Genomic DNA, 21,115 nt, shown 5'->3' with positions numbered 1-21,115 from the left:
CCCGTTGCGCCTGGATCCATACTGGGCACAACTGATCTGCTGAATCGTGCCCATAGTGTAAGGGAGACCGTAGACTATAAGACAGGTGTGTCAAGTTGCAGATGAGATACATATCGCTTGTTGATTTGCTTTTTGATGAAGACAATTAATGTTCAATAGACTATGGACGGGATTTAGTGAACTTGTTAGCTGCAGGCGCAAATCGCATAATAGCCGCTAAATCTCGCGAAAGGCCAAAAGCAGGATTTGGCCAGTTATATTTCACAATGTGATCTTCCCGGGCTCCCCGATAACATGATCAGGTTTATGCCCAGGAAGACTACGAACCAGATTTGAATGAATTTGAATCCTTTATTATATACTTAGCGTGGTTAATGTCGCATCTTCAGCCCTCATCAAATCTTCCCACCAACCAAGCGATTAACCTGGTCACGCCAGTGCAAATTACTGCTGGTTTTCCCAAACGGGAACCAGGCGCCATGACCTCCGAGAGCAGCAGGGAGTCCAAGGGGACAGAGTCCGCTGGCCAGCTCCGGAGTTGAGGGGGCAGAGGGTGTGCTTGGGGTGTCTGGTGAGGGGGGGCTCACGGTTGGTGTGGGTGGTCCTGAAGTCTGCTGCCTGTGCTGCTTAAAAGGGCTTAGAGAGCTCTTAGAAACAATGGAACATAGAACGTAGAACATACAGTGCAGAAGGAGGCTATTCGGCCCATCGAGTCTGCACCGAACCACTTAAGCTCTCACCTCAATCCTATCCCCTTACCCCAATAACCCCTCCTAACCTTTTTGGATACTAAGGGCAATTTAACATGGCCAATCCATCTAACCCGCATGTCTTTGGACTGTGGGAGGAAACCAGAGCACCCGGAGGAAACCCACGCAGACACGGGGAGAACGTGCAGACTCCGCACAGTGACCCAGCAGGGAATCAAACCTCGGACCCTAGCGCGGTGAAGCCACAATGCTAACCACTATGCTACCGTGCTGCCCAGAGGGCTGTGTTTGTCTGATGTCTGTGGCATGGAGGTATGTAGCTGTGGGCCACATGAGATGGGGGGAAGGGGAGTGATGAGAGTGAAGGAGCCAGGCTTAATGGGCTGGATAGTTGAGACCCCAAAAGAAAAGGCAACCATGGTGGCCACTCTGCATTGGGCAGAGGGAGGCATGTGTAGGGGTGGGTAATGGGTGGCAAAAACTCTGTACTCGCTGTCCAGGAGTGCTAAGTGTAGCTGCATGACAGCAGTGAAAACTCGGAATGATGCAGCCTAAGTAAGAAGGGGCCTATTAGCCTTGCCTATCCCTGAAGCAGAAAGCACTTGTAGCCTCAAACATTCCTGAGACTCATGCTCATCAAATTCATTGGCCATCAAGAGTTAACCCTTAACAATGTCAATGGCCCAAAGTCTCAAAGTAAGGGAATGGGATGAATACTCAGTTTCAGGGATAAATGCTTGGGTGAATGGGATAAAGAGGCACTGGGCTTATAGTGTCACCCTATTCTGCCCATTGAGCCTGAGATGCGCTGGTCTCAGGAAGGGGGCATTCAAATTGGCTAGTCACTCCCAAGGTCTCCTGGGTGGCAGGCCAAAGGATGTGCTCCCGTGGATTCTCCTCCCTCCAGGTTCTTATGGGCTCCTGTGTTACTCTCTGGGATGGAGGGGCAGCTGGATTGAGCTCCAAAAGATTCAATGTTATCTTGTGCTTTTCTTGGAGGTCTCCATTGTCTGCACGATGCAATTGAACCCCTTATCCACGGTCCTCAGGGACTGAGCAATGCTTTGGAGTTTTCCCATCATGGATCTGACTTCTTGGGCCAGCTTTCCACTGCGGATGCCGCTCTTGCAGTGTTGGCATTGGTGCCCGGGTGCATTGCCGGCAACATTTCCTGCGCGAGAAGGCTTTGGGACTCCTCCATTCGGCCCTGCAGTCACAGGAATGCCATTGACACTCCTCTTGGTATTCCCAGCTCTGCCTATGCATCTCAACCAACTGAGGGATGAAAATGTCCAGAGGCATGGCATCTGGCTGAGATATAGTTGAGTCCTGGGATTCAGCAGACCTCCAATTGTCTGATCCTTGGGATGCTCCTGCCTCCACTTGATATGGATCAGAAGCAGTGTGGTGCAAACCAGATAGTGGCCAGAAGACTATCTGCTACGTTTGCACACCAAGGTGTGTGTCTCTGCGATGGTGGATGGTGCGGGTGATAGATGTGGTGCTGCATCTGTGTCCTCATCCAAGATCTCCTCCAAGGTCAGTGTCAAGTGTGGGTAGTGGGACACTTGTGGTAGACAAGTTGATGTTCCTGCAAGGCAGGGGGCATGGTTTTCTGCATGGACGGTCTAGTGTTTGGCGTACACAGAACTCATTTGACACTGGTCATCTGGATGATGGTGGAGTGGTTCCTCATTTTTATCTTGCAAGCCCACCTCATTCTCAGTACAGGCTCACTCCTGCTCCACCCCTGCGAGCTCCATGGTTCTACCCTCGTACAGAGTCAAGATCCTCAGCCTCCGCATTCAACAGCCCGCTTTCTTTTGCTTTTGGCAGTTGTGAGCAAACTTTTCCAAGGAATACAAACGGGGATAATGTGAGATGGACGCCTGGTGGTTCAGAGGTCGAAGACACCTGGCATATGTAGGCACTGCACCAAAGCAGGAAGGGATTCTGGTGAGGAGTGTCAGGGAGTGTTTGAGGATGCAGGTCAGAGGTCAAATAAGCATACACTCTCAAGTATGCATAAACACAAGAAACTGCAGTTGCAGTGTGAAGGACACCTCGTCCAATCCCGGTAATGATTTGAAAGAGCAGTGAAGCAACTATATGCTCCCAGGCCTATGATATTATATTGTTAAAAAAGTCTATTTGTTCTTCTGAAAAATGCTTGATAGAGCAATGAATAGAATCTAAAGTGCTGAAATGAATGAATAATGAGTATATAATGTAAAGTGATGACCTCCTGGCTTATACGGTTGTGGACTGCAGTTGATATAGCATCTCCATTCACTAAAATAGTTTGCTTTTATTCCAGAAATATAAATTGCCACATTGGAAAAGTGAGCTATTTGATTTAATTTCTGAGTGTCAATTGGGGGACAGAGAAAATAAAAGTAGAGATTAGGAAATATCACCACACATAGAGAGTGCTAGATGGGCAAAACAGACAGCCAGAGGAATCTTTTTCTTTTCAACTCATTAATCATCATCAAGGAGCTCATCGAATCTCAGTGGAGTGGGCAGGAATTTGTCCACCTCGCCATTACCTCATGGGGTCAAATGTCCTGCCGTTATTTTTAAATGTCACCCAGAGAGATATTCACTCCCTGCAGCCCAGATGTGTTATGACCTCAATGTTAGGTTCCTCAAGGTACCTAAAAAAAACAAAATCTCCACTCCATGGTTTAGCGAGAACATCCTGGGGATTCTCCTCATGACCATTCGGGAAAGGCGGGAGATCTTACCTCACGATGGTTGGAGGAGGCCCTCCCATGGGATGACGCTGGCCTGGTGTAGCCATCTAAGATGGCCACCTGCAAAAGACCATGGGAATTATGGCCAACGAGGACTCAGACAGATACACAGCCTATGTGTATCTAAAACACAGGTAACCAGACCTGATCGAAACCCCCACTCATTTTATATTTCAATGGCCCTTTTTCCCAGGACAATAGAACTCCAATCAAGCAACCGGTACAGCCACAGACTGATCGGCGCCAATCCCTTGCTCAGAAAGTACAGCTGCCAAGGTCAATGCCCAGCTATCAAGGCTCCCACCCTTTTATTGGCCAAAATCAAAGAGAGTGATCAGATCCCTGTCAAACTATTGGATCCAAGGTTAAGGACTGCCCCAAAGAGCGCAAAATCACAGGGAGGTAAAAGAGAGCACAGCCATGTGTTCTGTCTCACTTGGCTCCGGCCTGTGCCTAACCCAGTGGCAGAAGAAACAGCCAGCTAAGTTCAAGACCAACGATCACTACCTGATGGCTGAGCCCAGCAGAGACAGAGCCACTTTCTTCAAATCAGCCAAGTGAAATCCAGATAAAGGCCTTTATCCATTTGCACAGTGCCGGTCACCTTGAAGTTAAGTATAGGTTATTGTCGCTGATAGTTGTAGTTTAACTCGTAGTAGATATTGTGTTTGCATGTTGAGATAACTCTTGTGTATGTAACTAAACCATCTTTTGAACTAACTAACTGGTTGTGTGGTCATTTGATTAATATAAGGGAAAAGCCTGTGGTTCACCGAGATAAATAAATAGAACAAAGAACAAAGAAATGTACAGCACAGGAACAGGCCCTTCTGCCCTCCAAGCTTCTGCCGACCATGCTGCCCGTCCAAACTAAAATCTTCTACACTTCCTGGGTCCGTATCCCTCTATTGCCCATCTAGCACACTCTATGTGTGGTGATATTTCCTAATCTCTACTCTTATTTTCTCTGTCCCCCAATTGACACTCAGAAATTAAACCAAATAGCTCACTTTTTCAATGTGGCAATTTATATTTCCAGGATAAAAGCAAACTATTTTAGTGAATGGAGATGCTATATCAGCTGCAGTCCACAACCGTATAAGCCAGGAGGTCATCATTTTACACTATATACTTGTTATTCATTCATTTCAGCACTTTAGATTCTATTCATTGCTCTATCAAGCATTTTTCAGAAGAACAAATAGACTTTTTTAACAATATAATATCATAGGCCTGGGAGCATGTATTTGCCAAGATGCCCCTTAAATGTCACTGTCGACACTGCTTCCACCACCTCCTCCAGCAGCAAGTTCCAGGCACCCACTACCCTCTGTGTAAAAAACTTACCTCGTACATCTCCAAACCTTGCCTCTCGCACCTTAACCCTATGCCCCCTAGTAATTGACCCCTCTACCCTGGGAAAAGGCCTCTGACTATCCACTCTGTCTATGCCTCTCATAATTTTGTAGACCTCTATCAGGTCACCCCTCAACCTCCGTCGTTCCAGTGGGAACAAACCGAGTTTATTCAACCGCACCTCATAGCTAATGCCCTCCATACCAGGCAACATCCTAGTAAATCTCTTCTGCACCCTCTCTAAAACCTCCACATCCTTCTGGTAGTGTGGCGACCAGAATTGAACACTATACTCCAAGTGTGGCCTAGCTAAGGTTCTATACCGCTGCAACACGACTTGCCAATTCTTAAACTCAATGCCCCAGCCAATGAAGGCAAGCATGCCGTATGCCTTCTTGACTACCTTCTCCACCTGTGTTGCCCATTTCAGTGACCTGTGGACTGTACACCTGGATCTCTCTGGCTGCCAATACTCTTGAGGGTTCTGCTATTCACTGTTTATTCCCTACCTGCATTGGACCTTCCAAAATGCATTACCTCACATTTGTCCGGATTAAACTCCATCTGCCATCTCTCCGTCGAAGTCTCCAAACGATCTAAATCCTGCTGTATCCTCTGACAGTCATCATCACTATCCGCAATTCCACCTACCTTTGTGTCATCTGCAAACTTACTAATCAGACCAGTTACATTTTCCTCCAAATCATTTATATATACTATGAACAGCAAAGGTCCCAGCACAGATCCCTGCGGAACACCACTAGTCATAGCCCTCCAATCAGAAAAGCACCCTTCCATTGCTACTCTGCCTTCTATGACCTAGCCAGTTCTGTATCCATCTTGCCGCTCACCCCTGATCCTGTGTGACTACACCTTTTGTACCAGTCTGCCATGAGGGACCTTGTCAAAGGCCTTACTGAAGTTCATATAGACAACATCCACTGCTCTACCTGCATCAATCATCTTTGTGACCTCTTCGAAAAACTCTATCAAGTTAGTGAGACACGACCTCCCCTTCACAAAACCATGCTGCCTCTCGCTAATACGTCCATTTGCTTCCAAATGGGAGTCGATCCTGTCTAGAAGAATTCTCTCCAGTAATTTCCCTACCACTGACGTAAGGCTCACCGGCCTGTAGTGCAGCACTGGGATGAGGTCACCAGGGTGGGCAGCTCACGTGCAAAAACAACGATGGACTACTATAATGCAGGAAAAGGATGAATGATCTGACATGCTCTTCCAGGGTAAGTGAGACTCTACTGACTCCAAATTGACACGCTCATTGGATAGTCTCAGGTTAGAATCCACAGGGATGTCTCACATGACCAGCAGATGGGATATCAGCACTGAATGTCTGCCAGCCACATTAAGCTCGCCATCTGATGTAAGTCCTTACACAAACGGCATCTTAATCCCTCACTGAGGAGGGTTCAGCACATTCAACAGGCATGATTCCAAACTGCTCTTTCATCCATAGTGCTCACATCACTCTATCTGTCTTTCTGCAGGACAAGATCTCCCACAACAAAAGGGAGAGAGCAAAGAGGACCTCTCCACCCCTGAAGAACGGGCCTCAGAACTCACTGGGTTGGATAGGGATCATTCCTGCATGGAAGGCGAGATCAGCCATACCCAACAAGCCAGTGAAGGTGCAGCCAGTAAACATCAGCCGCGTGTGGACAATGACGGAGTGGCCAATAGTGTGACCCCTAGCCTGCCTAGTCAATAATTAATCATCTTCTTTCTCTATTCCTACCAGCAGGAAACGGTGAAGGATATTCTCCAGCACGAACCTCAGTCCCAGCCTCCAGACCAGATGAAGATGCTGAAGACCCATCACTGCGTTCACCTACACTCTCCGCCAGCGTAGATACATGCAACTCTGTGGGATCTAGTTCTAGAGTAGGCTCGACTTCATAACCTTGTGATCATCTCACAGACATTTGTCCACAGCAGGGGGAGACAGAAACAGCTGCGGTCTCTGACACTCAGAGGACTGCAGGAGAACAGGCTACTGCTGAGTCCCAGTGTAGTGATGAATCTCTGGAATCAGCCTTGAGAGAAATATTGGAAATGCAGAGACAAACAAGGGAATATCAGGCAACGTTATCAGAGGCCATCAGCAGACTGGAATGAAGAATGGATGAGTCCATCCACATTCTATCTGGTATTCCTGAGGGTAATGGTTTTCCCTGAGATGTGCCAATCAGTGACGGACCCTTATCCTCCTCATTATTACCATAGCAGTCAACAAGGCAGCATTTCCTGCAGCCTGCATACTCCACTTCCCCTTATATTTGTGATTAGATACATTTTGGCAATCAATCGTAGTTCCCTTGAGTGTTTGCACTCCAGCTCTAAGGCTGGAATCCCATCTCAAGTCCTTGACATGCCCTCAGTCTGAACATGGCATTCCATGGCCCCTTGCAGAGGAATACCATCCTGGAGGATGACAGATGGCTGTTCATTACCTTCAGGTCTGACTGAACATCCACAATGAGGGTCTTCAAGTTAAAAGACCCATGTCATAGAATCCACAGACAGGCTTCTGGTGCTTGTCCTCCACTGGCCTTGATGATAGCTGTCTCCACCCATTCTTTGCACTTATGAAAATGACTGCAAGCATGGTGACTGAATGCAATAACCAGTACACTTCAATTTCCTCCAACTGGCAAAAGGTTGCTGCGCTGAACACGACCCACACTCGCAGAGACCGTCCCCGACCAATTTTTTTCAAGTTTGTTTTTCAAATTGTGTCATTCTTTGGTGAATGTGAAAATGGTGCTCGACTTTCATGTATGAGACTAGCTTCCAACCACCCCCTATGACCCAGCAATTTTCTCCCACCCTGCCCCACACTCACCAGCTCCTAATTCCCATTCCTCCTGTCACTATCTAGCCTCTCCATTACCCTTTCCCCCATTATTGTTCCCACAAATATTCCTGTTCTCCCCCTGAACCCTTTGATGTTGATGTCCCCTTTTCATTTGTCGATGTGACCACTGCCTTTCTGGAGGCCACATATATACCCACCCCACCGTGAGACCATCAAATACCCCCCATAACGTTTCAGCTAATGACTTACAGAATCCAGATACCTCCTCTGAATCTTATGGTGCCCTCTATTTCGCAATATCTTATCTCGAACCCACACGACAAAATACTTGCGATGACTGATCACGCCCTGCACACCACAGATTGCTGCCCAGTGGTCTTCTGACATCAAATTTACAGTGCAGAAGGAGGCCCATCGAGTCTGCACCGGCCCTTGCTAACAGCATCCTACTTAAACCCATGCCTCCACCCTATCCCCGTAACCCAGTAACCACACATAACATTTTGGACACTTTAGCATGGCCAATCCGCCTAACCTGCACATCTTTGGACCCTGGGAAGAAACCGGAGCATCCAAAAGAAACCCATGCAGACAGAAGGAGAAAGCGCAAATTAAATTCCAAACAGACAGACACCCGAGGCCAGAATTGAACCTACAACCCCCCCCCCCCCCCCCCCCCCCCCCCCCACCCGCCCCAAGACTGGCACTAAGATCACTAAGATGTGCATGCCCTACAGGGCTTTCTAAGTTGGCTTGTACAATACCAGGGCAATGAACATGCCCTGCAGTGTGACCTCAGCCTCAAAGCAGTTTCTTCAATATATTAATAATCTTTATTGTCACAAGTAGGCTTACATTAACATTGCAATGAAGTTACTGTAAAAAGCCCCTAGTCGCCACATTCCGGCACCTGTTCAGGGACAAGGGGAGAATTCAGAATGTCCAAATTACCTAACAGCACGTCTTTCGGGACTTGTGGGAGGAAACCGGAGCACCCGGAGGAAACCCATGCAGACACGGGGCGAACGTGCAGACTCCACACAGACAAGTGACCCAAGCCGGGAATTGAACCTGGACCCTGGAGCTGTGGAGCAACAGTGCTAACCACTGTGCTTTATGGCCCCAACAGCTTGGCCTGAGCCCTAAGACAATCTCTTCAAGAGGGCTTTAAACTAATTAGTGGGGGAGGAGTTCAGTTGTAACAAGAATCAGAAAATCAAAGTTAAAGGAGAAGGTAGAAGTCAGGTGAATGACATGGGGCTCAATACTCCCCTATCCAGCGGGACAGGGGGTCCCAGCTGGATGAAGTGGCGTGAACCACTCCGGCGTCGGGCCGGCCCAAAGGTGCGGATTTCTCCGCACCTTTAGGGGCCAAGCCCTCACTTTGAGGGGCTAGGCCCGCGCCGGAGTGGTTCCCGTCCCGCCGGCTGGCATGGAAGGCCTTTGGCGCCATGCCAGGTGGGGCCAAAGGGGCTTCGCCGGCCGGCGGAAGTCTGCGCATGCGCAGGAGCGTCAACGTCTGCTGATGTCATCCCCGCGCATGCACAGTGGAGGGGGTCACTTCCGCGTCAGCCATCGTGAAGGCTATGGCCAACACAGAAGGAAAAGAGTGCCCCCAGGGCACAGGCCCGCCAGCGGATCGGTGGGCCCCGATTGTGGGCCAGACCACCATGGGGGCACCCCAGGGGGCCAGAGCGCCCCGCGCGCCCCCCCCCCCCCAGGACCCCAGAGCACGCCCGCGCCGCCAGTCCCGCCGGTAAGGGAGGTGGTTTGATTCACGCCAGCGGGACAGGCATTACAGCAGCGGGATTTCGGCCCATCGCGGGCTGGAGAATCGCCGGGGGGGGGGCCGCCGCCCGGCACAGCGCAATTCCTGCCCCCGCCAAATCTCCGGTGCCGGAGAATTCAGCGGCCAGTGGGGGCGGGATTCACGCCGGCCCCTGCCGATTCTCCGACCCAGCGGGGGGGGGGGGGGGGGGGGGGGTCAGAGAATCCAGCCCAAGGACTTTAAATTAGTTAAAGGGGCCGAGGACTCAGGAGAGTTTAGTAAAGTTTCCAGAACGCATAATAGAACAGAGAGTACCGATGGTGGCAGGAATCTAACTTCAGGCAGAGCAAAAATGCAGACAAATATGAGAAAGGAGGTCGTCAATGCAGGACAGAGAGCATTGTACCTAGGTAAATGAGCTTGTTACGCACATTGAAATTGGCTGGTACAATGTTGTGGGCATCATAGAGACGTGGCTGCAAGGGGATCAGGGCTGGGAACTAAATATGCAAAGATATGTATCCTATCAACAGGATGGGCAGATGGGGCAAGGTTGCATTGTTAGTAAGGAATGAAATTAAATCGATAGGAAAAAGTGACATAGAATCAAAAGGTATAGAACCTATGTGGATAGAGTTGAGGAATTGGAAAGGAAAAAAGACCCTGATGGGAGTTGTGTACAGACCCCCTAGCAGTAGTCAGGACGTGGGGCAGTAAATAAATCAAGAGATAGAAAAGGCATACAAGAAAGACAATATTACAATACTCATGGCGGACTTAATATGCAGGTGGATTGGAAAAATCAGGTTGGTAGTGGATCCCAAGAAAATAAATTTGTGGAATGTTTAAGAGATGTTTTTTTGGAGAAGCTTGTGACACAGCCTACCAGGGAACAGGCAATTCTGGACTTGGTGATGTGTAATGAGGCAGACTTGATTAGGGAACTTAAGGTAAAGAAACCCTTAGGGAGCAGTGACCATAATATGATAGAATTTACACCGCAGTTTGAGAGGGAAAAGCTGGAATCAGATGTAGCGGTTTTGCAATTGAATAAAGGTAACTACAAAGAAATGAGGGAGGAGCTGGCCAGAGTTGATTGGAAAAGGGGCCTAGCTGGGAATACAAATGAACAGCAATGGCAGGAGATTTTGGGGCTTATTCGGGAGGCGCAACAGAAATTCATCCCAAGCAGGAGGAAACATGCTAAGGGGAGGACAAGGCATCCATGGCTGACGAGAGAAGTCAAGGACAGCATAAAAGGAAAAGAAAAACCATACAAAGTTGTGAGAATTAGTGGGAAGCCAGAGATTGGGACCCTTTAAAAGTGAGCAGAGGACAACTAAAACAGCAATAAGAGGGGGAAAAGATGAAATATGAGTGTAAGCTAGCTAGTAATATAAAAGAAGATAGCAAAAGTTTTTTTCAACATATAAAAGGTAAGAGAGAAGCAAGAATATACATTAGACCACTGTAAAATGAGGTTGGGGAAGTGATAATAGGAAACAAAGAAATGGCAGAGGAACTGAATAGTTACTTTGTATCAGTCTTCATGGTGGAAGACACCAGTAGGATACCAGCACTTCAGGAGAATCAGGGGGCAGAGGTAAGGTAGTGACCAACATTAAGGAGACGATTATGGGGAAACTGAAATCTCTGAAGGTGGATAAATCACCTTAACCAGATGGACTACACCCGAAGGTTCTAAAGGAGATAGCTGAGGAGATTATGGGGACATTGGTGGTGGTCTTTCAGGAATCACTAATGGCAGGGAGAGTCCCTGAGGACTGGAAAATGGCAAACGTAACGCCCTGCTTAAGAAGGGAGGGATGCAGGAAATGGAAAATTATAGGCCGGTTAGCCTGACTTTGGTCATTGACAAGATTTTAGAGCCCATTACTGAAGATGAGATAGCGGAGTACTTGGAAGTGCGTGATAAAATAGGACTGAGTCAGTACAGCGTCATCAAGGGGAGGTCATGTCTGACAAATCTGTTAGAATTTTTGAGGAGGTAACAAGGAAGTTAGATAAAGGAGAACCAGTGGACGTGATTTGTTTAGATTTCCAGTTGGGACCACAACTTTCACAAAATACATTAACGATCTGGGAGAAGGAACTGAGGGCACTGTTGCTAAGTTTGCAGATGATACGAAGATATGTGGAGGGACAGGCAGAATTGAGGAAGCAGGGGGGCTGAAGAAGGATTTGGCAGGCTAGGTGAGTGGACAAAGAAGTGGCAGATGGAATACAATGTGGAAAAGTGTGAAGACATGCCCTTTGGTAGGAAGAATGGAAGTATAGACTATTTTCTAAACGTGAAAAGGCTTATGAAATCAGAAGCAGAAAGGGACTTAGAGTCCTTGTTCAAAATTCTTAAGGTTAACGTGCAGGTTCAGTCAGCTGTTAGGAAGGCAAATGCAATGTTAGCATTCATGTCAAGAGAGCCAGAATACAGGAGCAGGGATGTACTTCTGAGGCTCTATAAGGCTCTGGTCAGGCCCTATTTGGATTATTGTGTGCAGTTTTAGGCCCCCATATCTAAGGAAGGATTTGCTGACCTTGGAAAGGGTCCAGAGGAGGTTCACAAGAATGATCCGTGGAATGAAGAGCTTGCCATATGAGGAGTGGTTCAGGACTCTGGGTCCGCGCTCATGGAGCTTAGATGGATGAGGGGGGATTTAATTAAACTTACACTATCTGTGTACCCGAACAGGCGCTGGAATGTGGTGACTGGGGGCTTTTCACAGTAACTTCATTGCAGTGTTAATCTAAGCCTGCTTGTGACAATAAAGATTATTTATTTATTTACTGAGAGGCCTAGATAGAGTGGACGTGGAGAAGATGTTTCCATGAGTAGGAAAAACTGGAACCCAAGGTCACAGCCTCAGACTGAAGGGATGGTCCTTTAAAACTGAGATGAGGAGGAATTTCTTTAGCCAGAGTGGTGAATCTGTGGAACTCTTTGCCTCAGAAGGCTGTGGAGACCAAATCACTGAGTGTCTTTAAGACAGAGATAGATAGGTTCTTGTTAATACGGGGACCAGGGGTTATGGGGAGAAGGCAGGAGGAGAATGGGGGTTGAGAAACATAATAATAATAATCTTTTTATTGTCACAAGTAGGTTTACATTAACACTTAAAATGAAGTTACTGGGGAAAGCCCCTAGTCGTCATATGTCATCAACAGCATGTTCTGAGCCCCAGAACTGTCTCTTCTACCCGAGACAACATGGTCTCAGTCCCAAGGCAGTCTCTTCACTCTTCCCCAAACAGTGTAGCCTCAGCACCAGGACAGTCTCTGACTCTTCCTTGGACAGTTTTACAATCCTCGCTCCAGGACAATCTTCCACGATTCCACTCTGTTCCTTGTCCACCTCCTAGTCCTCTCTCCATCTCACCACTCCCCTCTTGTGATTTCCCCACCCCCACCCAGTCTTGCCTCTGTCTCACCCCTCCCATTTTGTGTTCCACACCCTTGCCCTGCCTGTGTCTCACCCCTCTCTGCTGGTCTTGCCTCCCTTGCCCAGCCTTGGCACAGCTTCTGCTACAGATACCCAATATTTTGCAGCAACGGTCTCAAAGGAAGGCAAATCCAACTTTTACTGGCTTCTAGGTGGTGGGTGAAGCTTGCCAGGTGCTTGCAACATATATACAGTTGTGAAACAGACTTCTAACTATCTGCTGATGGGTCAAGTAATTTTGAGGAGGACTGTAATTCCAGCAAGTTGGCCTTTTAATGAGCAAATAGATGCAAGTGTGGTTCTCAATTTGGATCAGCAGGAAACGTGACCCACCTTTTATACACCATCTAAGTCAGGAGAACAAAATTACAAATTTCCTGTCGGCAGGGAACCCGGCAGTTGTGACCTCAGAAGTGTCATCATTCCTTTCTGTTGACAGTAGTCCTTGTGTAATTATTTCAGTATCTGTTACTATAGACAGTGAACAGTCCTCAGAAACAGAATCTGAACTTGTCACTGTCTCTGGTCTCCATTCCAAACTATAGCCCTCTAGATCTTCTAAAGGTAGAACCTTTTGAGAGGTTTCTGCAAACTCACTTTGTGCAGCAATAACTGATCAGCATGACATCGCCAAACTCTTCCATCATTCATCTATGTGGTGTCTGATATTGGACCTGTCTTTGCTAGGATCATAGCTGATACCCATTTCTCATTGGTGTAACTCCTAGCTAGCACTCTCTCTCCCTGGTTGAATACTCACCTTAAGGAGATTTTCTCCTTTCTTGCAATCTGTGTTTGTTGTTGTTTGACAATCTCTGAACTATCAGATGGAGTTAACAAATAAAATTGTTCATAGTTTCCGCTTAAACAACAGCATTGCCAGTGAACTTTATATGGTAGCATGTAAAGTATTCGGATAAGATATTAGAAATTTGTTCACTCGTCTTGATAATATTCCTTGGTCCTTTGATGGTTTGATAGGATGCTTTAATGATTGTATAAAACGTTCAACCAAGCAATTCGTTGCTGGATGGTATGGAGCTGAGTTGATATGATATTCCCGTTCCCTTTTCAAGTTGTCCTCAAACTCCTTCAAAGTGAACTGCGTACCATTATTAGTGACAGTCTGCTGCAGTGTTCCAAATCTTGCAAATATTTTGGCTAGCTTTTCAATGGTCAGCTCAATCGTGGGTGACTTCATTATTGCAACTTCTGGCCGCTTCAATCACCAAGAACATGTGACCCTCCAATTGACCGACATAGTCGATGTGTATTCTCTGCCATGGCTGTGTCAGCCATTCCCATGGATGTAATGGTTGTAATGGTGGAGTGTTCCTTAGTTCTGAACAAGATTGGCATTGCCCAACTTTCTCTTCACTTTGAGTATCGAATCCTGACCACCAAAAATAACTGTGTGCTAATTCCTTCATTCTTACCACACCAGGATTTTCCTCATGCAGTTGGTCAAGGACTCTACTTTATTAGCATGAAGGAAAAATCACGCGGATTCGCATAATAGAATTCCATTCTGTACTGTCTACGCAACTCATTGTGCGATGAAGGGCTTCAGGTCTGGATTTTTCCCATGAACATCTGACAGTGTCCCTTTTTGGACCAAGTTCATAACCTTCCCCATCACTGAATTGGTCCTTAGCATGAAATACAAAATATTGACAAAGTTTTCTCCTGGGTCATGCTTGACTTGTAACAGCAATCGTGATAAAGCCACAGCATTTGCATGCTGCTTGGACTTGCCATACTGGATATCGTAAGTGTGTGCCGCCATTATCAATGACCATCTGTGCAATCTACTAGCTGGCAAAGAAGGTATACCTTTATAAAGCCCAAATATTGTAGTCAAGAGTTGATGACCCATCAAAAGGGTAAAATGATGCCCATAAAGGTAACAGTGGAACCTTCTTACACCAGAAATGATGCTCAAAGCTTCTTTTTCGAGATGAGTATATTTAATTCTGTGCTAGTAAAAATATGTGAAGCAAATGCTATCGATTGTTCCTCTCCTGAAGGGATGTTGTGCGAGGCGAATGCACAAACTCCATAGGGTGAGGCATCGCAAAGTAATTGCAACTTCATTTTTGTATTATAATGAACCAACAGCTCTGGCTTCAGTAAAGATTCTTTCACTTTATTGTCTGCATTTTCACATTCTTCTGACCAGTACCATGCTTGTATGTCACATAGCAATGTATGTTAAGATTTCAATCATGTTCAGCCATAATAATTGATCAATCCTAAAAATTACCTTAATTGTGTCACATTTTGAGGATGTGGTGCTTCTAAAATTGCTGAGGTTATCTTCGATTCTTTGTGTAAACTTCCTTTGTTGATGATATGACCAAGGTAATTTATGGATGACTTGAAAAAGTCACACTTTTCCTTCTTAACTCGGAGGTTGTGGTTCTGTAACCGCTTCAGCGTAGCTTCCAGATTTTCCAAGTGTTTCTGTTCATTCAATCTGGTGAGAAGTCCATCATCTAAATAGAATTTCACTCTATTCAACCCACTTGAAATTTAATCGATGGTCCTTCAAAAATAAAAGCAGACGCAGGTGTTATTCTAAATGGAATTCTCCTGTAACTGAACAGATCTTTGTGCATTACGATGGTGAGTAGTTGCTGTGATTCAGCAGACACATTCACTTGCAGATTTACCTGAGAAATATTTATTTTACTGAATTCCTGTCATCCAAAAGGTCCAGCAAATAGGTCTTCAATCAGCGGTAGTGGATAATGATCTATGCACAAAACTGGGTCATTAGTAGTTTTAAAATCTCCACAAATTCTCATTAAACCATCCGGTTCTAATAAAGAAATGATTGGTATTTCCAATCACTTATACCAACAGGTTCAATAACTCCTGTCCTTACTAATCTCTCGATTCCTTCTTCAACTTTAGGGTTGATGGCGTATGGTACGGTTCTAGCTTTGAGACATTTGGGTGTGCTGTCTGGTTTGAAGTGCAGCTCAACTCAGTCGTAGAGCCGACTGAATCTTCGAACACCTTCTCATACTTCTACAGAAGTCGTTGTAAGTTGCTCTGTGAACGCATTAATTGGTTGACTGTTTCCCTGTGAAGCCTAATCGTAGCCAACCATACTATGTCAAATCAAGCAGGAAAGTTCCCATGGTCAACGTGAAGAGGCAAGCTTTGTCATCTGCCCATTTGCTTCTACTTTCACAGAATACATCCTTCTAATTGTACACCCTCTTCAGTGTGTACATCCTTAGGATCACATTTAACTGTTTTAAAAGCAAGTGCTTCAGCTTTTGATGATAAATTGGCTCAGGTATTAGTGATACTACTACGCCTGTATCAACTTCAATTTTAATTTAATGACCCTCAAGAATATGCCCCAAAATGTTTTTATTGACCCTGCATTGACAAAACACCTAGCTTTAGCTCTTGTTGCAGCTCGGTTTTGCTGAGTGATCATGAGCTTCATCCACGAATTTGTAGATTGTTTACTTGTATTGTTCTTCTTGCACCTTCTTGGTGTAGGAAAGGGTTTCTGAACCCAACGTGCCTCAACAACATACCCTTCTTGCCATAGTTCTTGTGTGTATTCGATTTACTCCAGTATTCCCCTGCTGAGTGTCCAATCTGTGTAAAACCGAGATATCCTTGCACCTTTGCAACCCTGTTCCTTGCGGTATCCATTTTGTGGATCTTTGCACCAGCCTTGCTCTGCGAAGCTCCATAGATGTGGTAACTTCCACAGCACCTTTCAGAGTTAAATCACTTACAGTAAGCAGCTTCCTCTGGATTGCTTCACTGCGTAACCCACAAACCAGTCTGTCTCAAAGAGGAATATTATTCATCTTTATTATTGTAACAAGTGGGCTTACATTAATACTGCAATGAAGTTACTGTGAAAATCCCCTAGTTGCCACACTCCGGTGCCTGTTTGGGTACACTGAGGGAGAATTCAGAATGTCCGATTCATCTAACAGCTCATCTTTCAGGACTTGTGGGAGGAAACCGGAGCACCCGGAGGAAACCCACGCAGACACACGGAGAACATGCAGACTCCACACAGACAGTGACCCAAGCTGGGAATCGAACCCGGTTCCCTGGCTTTGTGAAGCAACAGTGCTAACCACTGTGTCACCGTGCCGTCCCTATTATCATGTTGTACTAAATTCACAATATCCAGCTAACCTTCATTAAGATGCTACAAACTGTAAAAGGGTTTCACCTTCTTTCTGACTACAGCAATGGAATCGGAACCTTTCTGCAATTAATAACAGTTTAGAGAGAAATGTCCCTCTAAGATATTCATTAACTCACTGAGGGACTTTTCCCTGGTTTTGCTGAGTGATCTAAATTCTGTAGCAGCATAAACATTTTACGACCGACTGAGCTGAGAAATGTTGCGATCTTTAGGTCCTCCAATGTCTGATTGAATATCAAAAACAATTGGAATCTTTCCTCATGTGAATTCCATGTCTCATAATCCTCATCAAACCAGCCCATGGCGCCATTTTCAGATCCCAGCTCTTGGGTCTACACTTCATCCCTTCTGACTGTGTTGGAAAGTATGGCACTAACAATCCTTTGAACAAACAACGAGGAGATCTTTCCGTTTTTATTCTTGAGTATTTTGACTTTTCATTCGAATAGTGGCCAGTGCAGAGTCGGCAGACTTTGAAATCCCCATGTAGCTTCAACATGTGCACAGTCCCTGCAGTCCAGACCCCACTCACTTAAATGCAAGCAAGCATTCCCCGACTATTGGTTTACTTACTCAAAGTTGTGAGCGAAAACCTTTGTTAAACCTGCACATTGGCGGCAGTGCTTGACCCGACATCTGTGTGTGTGGGTGCAGTCCCGACAATCTTCTATTGCTCCCCAAGATGTTCCACAATTAGTCGGCAATAATCTTCTTTTCAGTGATTTTTTTCTGCATCAATCCTCATCGCCAGAATTCTCTCCTTTTATAATTCTTTGTTGCTGCAAAGAGAAAAGGTATGGAGGTGTCCACACTCTTGATTCTAGTAAAACACAATGAAAGGTTTATTAAGGGTGTTGATCAGACAATCAAGGAGATGATCTTTCGAAAGCCCGCGCAGATACTCTGCTAACATCACTACACATCATGTGATGCAGAACCAGCAAAAATGTATTCCCAGGTACATAACAGTGCCCCTGTCTGCCACAATTCCTACCACTGGTGGGGGTGGAAAATACTGCTTGACGTACCAAGCATTATTTTTACAAACAAAGCAAACTGCGAATGTATGTGTAGAAAATTGGCTGATAGCTTGGGAAACTAGATTAAAAAGTATGATGGTAGACAGACAAAGGCTTGCATTTAAATAATCAGTACATGGTTTGAAACTAATTTCATTCTTTGAGACACAAAAACTAGGTGGATACAACGATAGCGAACAAGACAAGTTAAATCAGTATTCGATCAATGGAAGAGGCTTACAAAGATGCCAACAAACATAATAAACCTGAAGATTAGGAGAATTTTGGAACTTAGCAAAGGAGGACCAAGAAACTGATCAAGAAAGATTAAAATTGGAAATGAAAGTACACTAGGAAGAAACATAAAATATGGACTTTAAAAGCTTCCGTAGGTATGTAAAAGAATAAATATTAGAAGGACAAATGTGGACCCACTGCAGGCAGAGTCAGGAGAATTTTGTTTGGGAACAAACTTTGTCTTCACAGAAGAAGATAACCCCAGGAATACTAAAGAACCAAGGGATTAGTGTGAATGAGGAACTGAAAGAATTAGTATTCATGAAAAAGGAATACTGGAGACATTAATGGGACTGCAAGTTAGTACATGATCTGCATCCCAGACTGTAGGAAGAGGTGGCTGTCGAGATAATGAACTCATTAGTGGTCATCTTCCAAAATTCTATTGATTTTGGAACAACTGCAGATTGGAAGGTAGCAAATATAACCCTGCTATTTAAGAAAGGAGAGGAAGAAAATAGGGAACAACACTTGTTAGCCTGGTGTTAGTAGTTGGGAAAATGCCAGAAATTATTGTAAAGAATTGATAACCGGAAGCTTAAAAATAATGTTAAGATTTGGAAGAGTCAATAAGAGAAATAATTTTGACAAACCTGTTCAGAGTTTTTTGAGAATGTAACAAGCAGAATAGAAATGGGGGAATCAAGAAGCAAAATTAGACAACGTGGGATTGAGGATAATATATTGGCATGGACTGAGAATCGATTAAGAGACAGAAAACAGAGAGTAAGAATTATCAGCTGATGCTGAGGTTGGCAGGCTGTGACTATGGGGGGTCAGTGTTTGGGCCCGAGCTGTTCACAATCTATATCAACGATTTGGATGTGGGGACCAAATGTAATATTTCTAAGTTTGCTGATGACACAAAACCAGGTGGCAATCTGTGGTGAGGAAGATGCAATGAGCCTTCAAGGGGATTTTGACAGGACAAGTGAATGCGCAACAAGGGACCAACAAATAATTTGAGCGACACTTTGGCCTTGGGGTGCACCTAGGGAGGAGAGGAGCATATGGTGCCAGAGCTGTGAGGGAGGAGGGTGGAGTATTGCTAGGGCTCTGTGAGAGCAGGGGTGTGTCAGAACCTTTCACTGGAGAGGAGATTGAAGAGGAGAGCACAGTACACATGTGTACTGCGCATGCACGTGCTCGAGTGTCACTAATACGAGAAAACAGCATTCCAGCCTCAAACAACCCGGGGTGCAGGACAACCAACTCAATTACAGGATGATCCTGTAAAATCTGAAGTGGTTGGTCACCCTTGTGGGCAAGGACATGGCTGATGGAATGTAATGTGGAAAATTGTGAAGTTAGACACTTTGGTCGGAAAAACACAAATGCAGAGTATTTCTTAAATGGGGAGGGATTGGGAAGTGTTGATGTACAAAAGGATCTAGATGTTCTTTTCATAAGTCACTGAAAGCTAACATGTGGGTGCAGCAAGTAATTAGAAAGGCCAATGATATGTTGGCCTTTATTGCAACAGGATTGGAGTACACGAGTAAAGAAATCTTGCTGCAATTACATAAAGCCTTGATGAGACCGCATCTGGAGTATTGTGTACTGTTTTGATCTCCTCACTTAATGAATGATATATCTGCCATGCAGGCATTGCAATAAAGGTTCACCAAACTAATCCTTGGAATGACGGGATTGCCCTGTGACGAAAGATTAAGGAGACGAGGCCTATATTCTCTAGCTTTTAGAAGAATGAGAGTTGATGCAGAAGGCATATTTCCCCTGGAAGAGGGCTCTATTACCAAGGGACACAGCCTCAGAACAACAGGGAGGTCATTCAAGGTTGAGATGAGGAGGAATTTCTTCACTCAGAGAATGGTAAATCTTTGAAATTTTCTACCCAGAGGACTCTGGAAACTCAGTCATTGAGTATATTTACGACAGCGATTGATAAGATTTTTAGATATTAAAAATATCTGAAGATATGAGGATAGTGTGGAAAAACAGCCATGATCTAGTTGAATGGTGAATCAGGCTCCAATGGCTATATGGCCTACTCCTTGCTTCTATTTAATAATAATAATCATCTTTGTTCTCACAAGTAGGCTTACCCTGCAATGAAGTTACTGTGAAAAGCCCCCAGTCGCCACAGACCGGCGCCTCTTCGGATACACAGAGGGAGAATTCAGAATGTCCAAATTACCTAACAGCACATCTTTCGGGACTTGTGGGAGGAAACCGGAGCACCCGGAGGAAACCCACCAGACACGGGGAGTTCACACAGACTGCAACCCAAGCCAGGAATCGAACCTGGGATCCTGGTGCTGTGAAGCCACAGTGCTAATCGCTGTGCTACCATGCTGCCCCTTATTTCTTGCGTTCTTAAAGCTTTTAGTGCAGAGTATTGCTTGACAGGGAGGTAGATTGGGCATTTTTTAAATTGCAATTTGAGGCTCTCTTGATGAAAATGGTAGTCAGTAATCTACCATCTATTTGCCATACTTAATTATATGTAAATTAAGGGTTAATTATGATTAACTGACACGGGTTTGTAAAAGATTGGTCATCTCAGATAAATTAAGCAGGGTTCTTTGGCGAACAGAGTCTATTAATGAAAGAAATGCTATGGATGTTCTGTAATGATTTCCAAAAATGTGTGATCAGGTGTTGCATAGGAGATTATTTGATATAATTAAAGTAGTGCGCACAGTATTAAAGGGAATGTGGGGTATGTGTGAGAACTTGTAAAAGGCTTAAAAACATCAAATA

The 21,115-nt window shown here is 45.3% G+C and overlaps 1 long non-coding RNA gene across 1 annotated transcript; it reads left to right on the top strand.

Moving 5' to 3' along the window:
* The first annotated feature begins 15,803 nt into the window (after positions 1 to 15,803).
* LOC119977647 lies at positions 15,804 to 20,492 on the top strand. Its single transcript, XR_005463247.1, has 3 exons — positions 15,804 to 15,930; positions 19,997 to 20,224; positions 20,452 to 20,492. It is a non-coding gene; the product is annotated as an uncharacterized LOC119977647 (long non-coding RNA).
* The last annotated feature ends 623 nt before the right edge of the window (positions 20,493 to 21,115 follow it).

This window comes from Scyliorhinus canicula, chromosome 14, assembly GCF_902713615.1.
Source record: "Scyliorhinus canicula chromosome 14, sScyCan1.1, whole genome shotgun sequence".
NCBI classification, from domain to species: domain Eukaryota; kingdom Metazoa; phylum Chordata; class Chondrichthyes; order Carcharhiniformes; family Scyliorhinidae; genus Scyliorhinus; species Scyliorhinus canicula.
This window is presented reverse-complemented; position numbering and strand designations above follow the sequence as displayed.